Source organism: Rhagoletis zephyria, unplaced genomic scaffold (assembly GCF_001687245.7).
Source record: "Rhagoletis zephyria isolate East Lansing unplaced genomic scaffold, Rhagoletis_zephyria_1.1 Rzeph_scaffold_05600, whole genome shotgun sequence".
In the NCBI taxonomy this organism is placed as follows: Eukaryota; Metazoa; Arthropoda; class Insecta; order Diptera; family Tephritidae; genus Rhagoletis; species Rhagoletis zephyria.
Window position 1 is genome coordinate 12703 of NW_016162683.1, and position 6813 is coordinate 19515.

Here is a 6813-nt window from a genome sequence, read left to right on the forward strand (position 1 = left end):
TGGTTAAATTTGCAGAATCTTTATAATTTTACGATAAAGTTTGAAATATAGATTTATATGGTGTTTGTTGTAAAACCAGCTGATAGATAAATTTTATAAAAAAATAATAAACATAAAAAAGACAAATAGCCAAATCTGGTCAAAATATCGCACTCCTATTATTTTGTCGACCACTATACATTTGTAAATCCAATCTGCATTCTTTTCATTATAAATATGTAGTCCGAATTTCGGAGGATTTAGGAAGTAACTTTAAATTACTAAAAAAATTTCGGAGGATACGAAAAACCAATAATCTCAGTAGACACAAATGGAATCGAGTGTGTATGAAATTTATAGAATGGCCTTAAGTGTTAATCAATTGACAATTCTGAAGACATTTAGTAGAGGAAATTAGGGGCTATCAACTATAAACTCCTTGAAAAGTATTTAATCGGATTCCTCAAGCCAAAACCAACAGAGAAAAGTGCGACTCTTCTCTCAACGTAGCGCAAAAAACACAATTTGAAAAATAAGTATATGCAATTGCAATTAAATATTTTAAATTATAGGTAATTTATGCGCAAATCTAAGTTTCGCTGAACAATTGCACGCCAAGTTAACTTTTCTAGTTATTATTGCGACCCCCAAGTGAGACATTCACAATTTGCTCAGTTTTACCCTTTTCACATAAGATAGGCAACACTTAAATCCTAATAATCATTAAATCTGACGTTATGTTTAAACTTGTTTTTTTCTTCTTCGTTGTTTATGAGCACTTTTTGTCCCCAACTGCTCCACCGCGTTGTTTGCTTATGTGTGGCGCGGCTTAGCGCGGAGATCAGCGCCATTAAAAGTAGTTCTCGCCAACAAAATCCGGTCGCAGTTTCATTTCAGTTTTGAGTTGGCATCCGTCGCGAACGAACGTGAGTTTTTTGGATTGCGGACAGCGCGAATAATTAAATCGATTTTGGAGAATTGGAGAAGTATACATACATAGTCGATGAAGAGAGAAATATTCAAAGCATATTATATCGTGTATTAGGGTACAAAAACAAATTGAGAAAAAGCCCGGTTTATTCTTGCCACGGAAAGCTAATGAAATTTTAATATGTATTTAAGTAATAAGTCAATAAGTCGAGTGTATAAACCTTTAATTATGAATTGCAAGTAAAAACGTAGGCTAATTGGAAAGCCAAGCATAGCGAGGGACTTAAGCGAGAGTCTTACGGAGCCCCCAAGTGTTTTCGAATTGCTAAAATTTAACTGTGTGGATATGTATGTATTTTCAATTGACTGCGCCAAGAGCGCTGCTCAAAAACTAGTTTTAAGCGCACGCGGCGCAAAGCGGCAGGGACGACGACTGAGCGTGAGTTGAGCGAAGAAGAGCAGCTCCATATACTGGAATTTGTTGTAAACGCTGGCGTTTCGTGGCCGGCGCGGCGGGCTCTGCTTTTTGCCAGCTTAACTGGCGCTGCTGCGGTCAAAGCAGCTACATATGTACATACATACATATGCACATACATATATATTGCATTGTAAACAAGAAACGAAGGAGCAACACGGCATAGGAAAACGAAATAGTAAATACTGCAGCAGTCAGCAAAAAGTCAGGTAACTGCGCAGCAAGCAACGCTGAGCAATATTGGCTTTAACAACGACGCAGCTGCGCGTCATCAGGAAAATAAAAACAAAAGCGGAAACAGAGCCCGACGAAGCAGAGTCACAGAGACCGGCAGCAGCAGTAGCGTAGCGTAGCGCAGCAACAACGCCGCAGAAAACATTCTCTTCTTTGCCGTCGTGGAGTTAACAACGTATTATTTCTGGTTCAAGAGCGTCGTCGTGTTGAAAAATTCCAAATTTGCAGTGTTTTTCGGGTTTAGTGTTTTGAATTATTTTGCATACATATAAATAATACAAATCATTTAAACTGAAATTGTTTGTGTTACACAAGTGCCAATTGTAGTTCAAATTGGTCGGTGANGCATACATATAAATAATACAAATTATTTAAACTGAAATTGTGTTACACAAGTGCCAATTGTAATTTCAAATTGGTCGGTGAAGGTACTTAAATACTCGCATACCTACAAACGTATTCACACAAATACAAATGTTCTGTGAATAAGTGAAATTCATAGTTACCCGCCATCTTGCATTTCCGCCGTGTTGTGCCATTTACCAGTTGCTTGCTATTTTTGCTACTGTGTAAAGTCAATGACAAAAAAAGTGGATCGCCAGAAGTCTTTGCGAACAAAGCGATACGCGTTAAAAAATATAGCGAAAGAACAGACTGACCGAAGATTCGAAGCTAGATGCGAAAAGTCACTTAAACCTAAAAATATCAAAAACAAGTTTTGTTAAAAATGCAGTTTTGTATGCGCAGAAATATGTATATTTTTTACTTTTAATAGCTGGTTTACCATAGCTGCGTTTATAAAACGAGGCAAAGGTAAAAAACAAAAAACAAGAGGAATTTTCAGGTCCTTAATAAATTTATTAATCAAAATATTCAGATTTTTTTTTTGTTGCATTTAAAAACATCTCGTTTGCGGTTTTATTATTGCAAATGTGCTTAGTATGTAAGTATGTATTTTCCATATTTCGCGAACCGTCCATGTTGGCGCTCCGCTTTGGGGGAAGCAGGTTAAAAATTCCTCAAGCTGTCTACTTGTCGACTGGCTTTTCTGGCTGTTTCGCTATGTGGCATGGCACCGCTCGGTGGAAAAATAATAGCAACATCGCGTTGTAAGCTATCGGTCGCGTGTTTATGAAACTTGCTCCATGTTGTGTGCCACTTTCGGCTGAAAACATTGCAGATTGCAAGCTAAACTTTCGATTTAAGTCCGATTGCATAGCGATCTTGCTGCACTAAAGTGGTGAAAATAGCTTATGGCTTCTATGCAAAGTAGATTTTGTTTCGAAAGGAAAGCTGTGTAATAAAAAATTGGAAATTAATCGCTATTTTGTGAATTAATGGCTATTGTTGTATAGAATTACAGATGAAGTTGTAGCGCGAAAGTAAACTCCGTTATATACATACATACATACATATGTACATACATACATACATAGATATATGCAGCTATGTATGCATACATTTGTATGTAGTATGTACCTGAGGGTGGTCCTTAAGAAATCAAATTAACGATTTTTTTCAGTCTCATACCCTCAATCGATAATGACTCGGTCACAGATATCACATTTAAATTTTGGTCCCGATTGCAGTCGGTTATGGACTCCAGATATTAAAAAAATATATTTTTTTCATTTCGGTACGACTAAAGTCAAGGAAATTACATAAAAATTTTGGTCCCGATTGGAGTCTGTTAAGACGTGTTCATAAGGTAATCTGAACTTTGACCCCTGTGCGACACGCCTTGACCGTCTCCAATCGGGACCAAAATTTATATGTGATATCTCCGACTACAGTAGCATCGAGGCAGGGGTTGAGGCTTAAGAAATTTGAGTTGAGACTTAAGAAATTTGAGTAATAAATGTGCTTCCTATATTTAAGGACCACCTTAATGTACTTACATACTAAGTATGCACATATGTAATTGAAACTGCTAATAGAAAAGGGGTATTGGAGTTGCTTTAACAACATTCAGCAGCTCAAAAACAATAACAACAACAATATAACCACAACCACTACCAAGTGGTGAGCCACCAAGATCGGTAAGCTCCACCACACCAAAGGCAATATAAAACAAAAACCATAGCCGAAGAAAATAGTGAAAACGCGTTCAGAAGAGGAGGTACATAGTAATAGAAGATATGTATGCACATACATATAAACGAAGAAGATCGAAATAAGGAACATCAAAGCAAGAGAAGCATGTACATACATGCCTACATATAGATAAAGTTAAATAACACACTAGAAAAAACTGTGAGCACGAGAAAATATAAAAAATCTCGTTTTTCGGGTCCGTCTTAAATAAATTCTTTTCACTGATTTAACAACCCGTTCGCTTGCTTCTACGTTTCCAAGGTAATTTCTTGATCAATTGTTATTCCGTTTCCAGCAGCACACGTTCGGTTGGCTAACTTCTTACTTGCCGGTTTTACTACATAAACACATACAGACACATTTGAATGTTTGTATGTACGTACTTTTGAGCAACGTCGGCGAAAAGGTAGAAAACGAAATACGCAAAACAGAAAAAAAAACAAATAAATAAAATTATAAGAAGAAAGAAACAACCAAAATTCAAAATCACTAGCAATAATAAAAAATAAAAGCAGCAACAACAAGTGAATTTTTTGAGCGCCCATTGCCTGCAGTTAGCTTGTCTGCAGCATCTCAACTTGACCTTTTTGGGTATATTCGTTTTAAGCCACAACAACAACAATAACCAGCATTTGGCCGCCAGTAGCTATTAGCACAAGTGAAGCCAGTTAGAAAGTTACCAGTAGCACAACAGCAGTGACTATTCACTAATAAATTTATTTCTGCCCCCCCACACGGATTAAAATAAAACCTTCACGCTGGATTTGGGATACTACGAAGCTGTTAAAGGTAAGAAATTACAATTCAAATTCATTTGTAGATCTTAAGTAATTTGATTCCTAGAGAGAAAATGATATATGTACACACATACATATATACATATGTATGTACATATCGTCGCCTGGATAAAATATTGTCGTATGTTACTTTCGGCAGGTTTTGGGAAATTGCGATTGAAGTTTCGAATGCAATTTCTTAAAAACTCGAAGATAGATTTTCTCCAAGCCCCAGAGAATGTTACTAGCTCACACAATTCTAGAATTATTTTATTTTTATTGTTTATTTTTAATTAGTTTTGAGTTTATGAAGCATTTTCGTTATTCATCAATTTTGCAGAGACTTTTTGTGTTGGCCGTATTGTAAAAAATTCGTTGTACCTGAACTTTATTGACTGACTGTATATTCAACTTTTTTAGGGGCCAATTTGGCTGCCAGTTTTGGCTTTATTTCCTTCGTTTATTTAATGTTTATATTTTTTTTATAAAAGTCTAACACATAAAATAACCAGCACCACATATGTATGTAAATCCTCATTTCACACTTCGTACAAAAGTTATAAAAATTCAACAGACTTTAACCATCACAGCCAAAAATGTTAGACTTTTTAATCAGAATATTTAAAGTAGGTATGACGTTTTATATCCCATTATCCCATTTTAGTAACGTAACGTCATGTAACATCACGTCATATTCTTCTTTTTCTTCTTCTTCTTCTTGGGCCGAGACCAAAAAGCTTCTCCAATCGCCTCTCTCCTGTGCGAATTTGCGTCTGTACTTCGTAGGCGCCCTTGCTTTCATTGTCCACCCATGGGTGCAGAGTCGAAGGATCTTTTCACCGGAGCTTCGTCATCCATGCGTACAATACAACCTAGCCAGCGCAATCGCTGTATCCTTTGATCTTGCGTATAATAGTTCTATCGAAAGCCCACAAAGCCGTCTGATCTTTGTTCGACATCGTCCACGTTTCTGCGCCGTATAAAAGGACGGGCATGCTGAGAGATATGTAGATTTGTAGAGCATTCATTTCCAAAGTAGCAACTGTTGGCAAGAGTTATTCTTCGCTTCATCTCCAGGCTGATTAAGATTTTGCGACACTTAACACGCCTTGTGAATCCCCAAATTGTATTTCGTATTCTACAAAACATTAGATACAGTTAACAGATTTAGGGCCGTTTTTCCAAGTAGTAAATCGAAAAAGCAACGGCAGTGTGGAAAATGAGTTGTTTATAGAAATTCACTGCTGTCAAAGTTTACAGTGTAAATATGTGTTGTAGTAACAACCAACAGAAAATGCAAAACTTCCAGCTAACAGACAAGATGTTGTCTAACAGCAGCCAGACGAGAGTCACTCAACTAGACGGCCGCGCCTTTCACTGCGCTTTTTGTATATGGCCACAATGTGCGAAACGGAGCGTAGCGCCCAAGATCGCATTCTATTATTTAGCATTGTGTTTGCACCAGAATAATGGACAAAAATGCGCAAACTCCGTACATGCATACATACATACATACATATGTATGTAAACATTAGCATTGTTGTTCTTAACTGTTTTTGAGCGTAAAAAATAAAAGGAAACTAAAATCTATTTTGCGGATCAAATGAGATGAGAGGGCCGTAGATACCTTAACAGCCAACTCGCACAAAAGCCTGCGCTGCCAAGCGTATCTTAGAAGGCGCAAGGGAACACGATTACCGGCCTGAGAGAAATAGCAGAGCAGCTAAACAAATCTCCAACTTAGTGTAAATTCTGACAAGCGCCTCACTGGGCCATACAGGCTTAGCCTACATAGTTAATATGACTATTTACATATGTATGCATGTCTGTATATATGTAAGTATGTGTGTCAGTCGAGTATATAGATTTTTACTTATGTACATATGTATGTATTAGGAATGTTAATCCCGGAATCCAGGGATCCCGGCCTTTTTAGGGTCCTCCTTTTCTTGACCAGTATTGGCTATATTTATTTTTCTATTTAATAACTAGATGCGATTGACGACTAAACAGGTTGAAACCCTCAACCCCACTCAAACAAAAAAAAATTATTGCACATGCAGAGACCATATCCTTTCGTTTGGTACCTCAGTTTTCAGTCCAACAAACGAAGAAGACCTTATAATATTTAAAAAGTGGCAACTCTACTCAAAAAGTAATACATTATTGAACATCTAAAAGCCAAGCCCTTTTATTTTTTTTATTTATCCAACGAACGGTGAAAATCTTTTAACTTTTTAATAGGTGGAAACCCTACTCAGAAAAATAATACATTATTGCACATGTAGAGGCTAAGTCTTTTCGTTTGACAGTGACGGTGCAGAA

At 36.9% G+C, this 6813-nt stretch overlaps 2 long non-coding RNA genes across 3 annotated transcripts; both read left to right on the top strand.

The window, feature by feature from the left end:
- The first annotated feature begins 768 nt into the window (after positions 1-768).
- LOC108372284 (uncharacterized) lies at positions 769-4165 on the top strand. 2 transcript variants are annotated; one of them, XR_001848837.1, is made up of 2 exons: positions 769-965; positions 4008-4165. It is a non-coding gene; the product is annotated as an uncharacterized LOC108372284 (long non-coding RNA). The 2 variants fall into 2 exon arrangements; XR_001848836.1 differs by lacking the exon at positions 769-965 and adding an exon at positions 1265-1954.
- Positions 1970-3590, top strand: LOC108372286 (uncharacterized). The gene is made up of 3 exons (XR_001848838.1): positions 1970-2046; positions 2974-3000; positions 3556-3590. It is a non-coding gene; the product is annotated as an uncharacterized LOC108372286 (long non-coding RNA).
- Positions 4166-6813: the final 2648 nt, after the last annotated feature.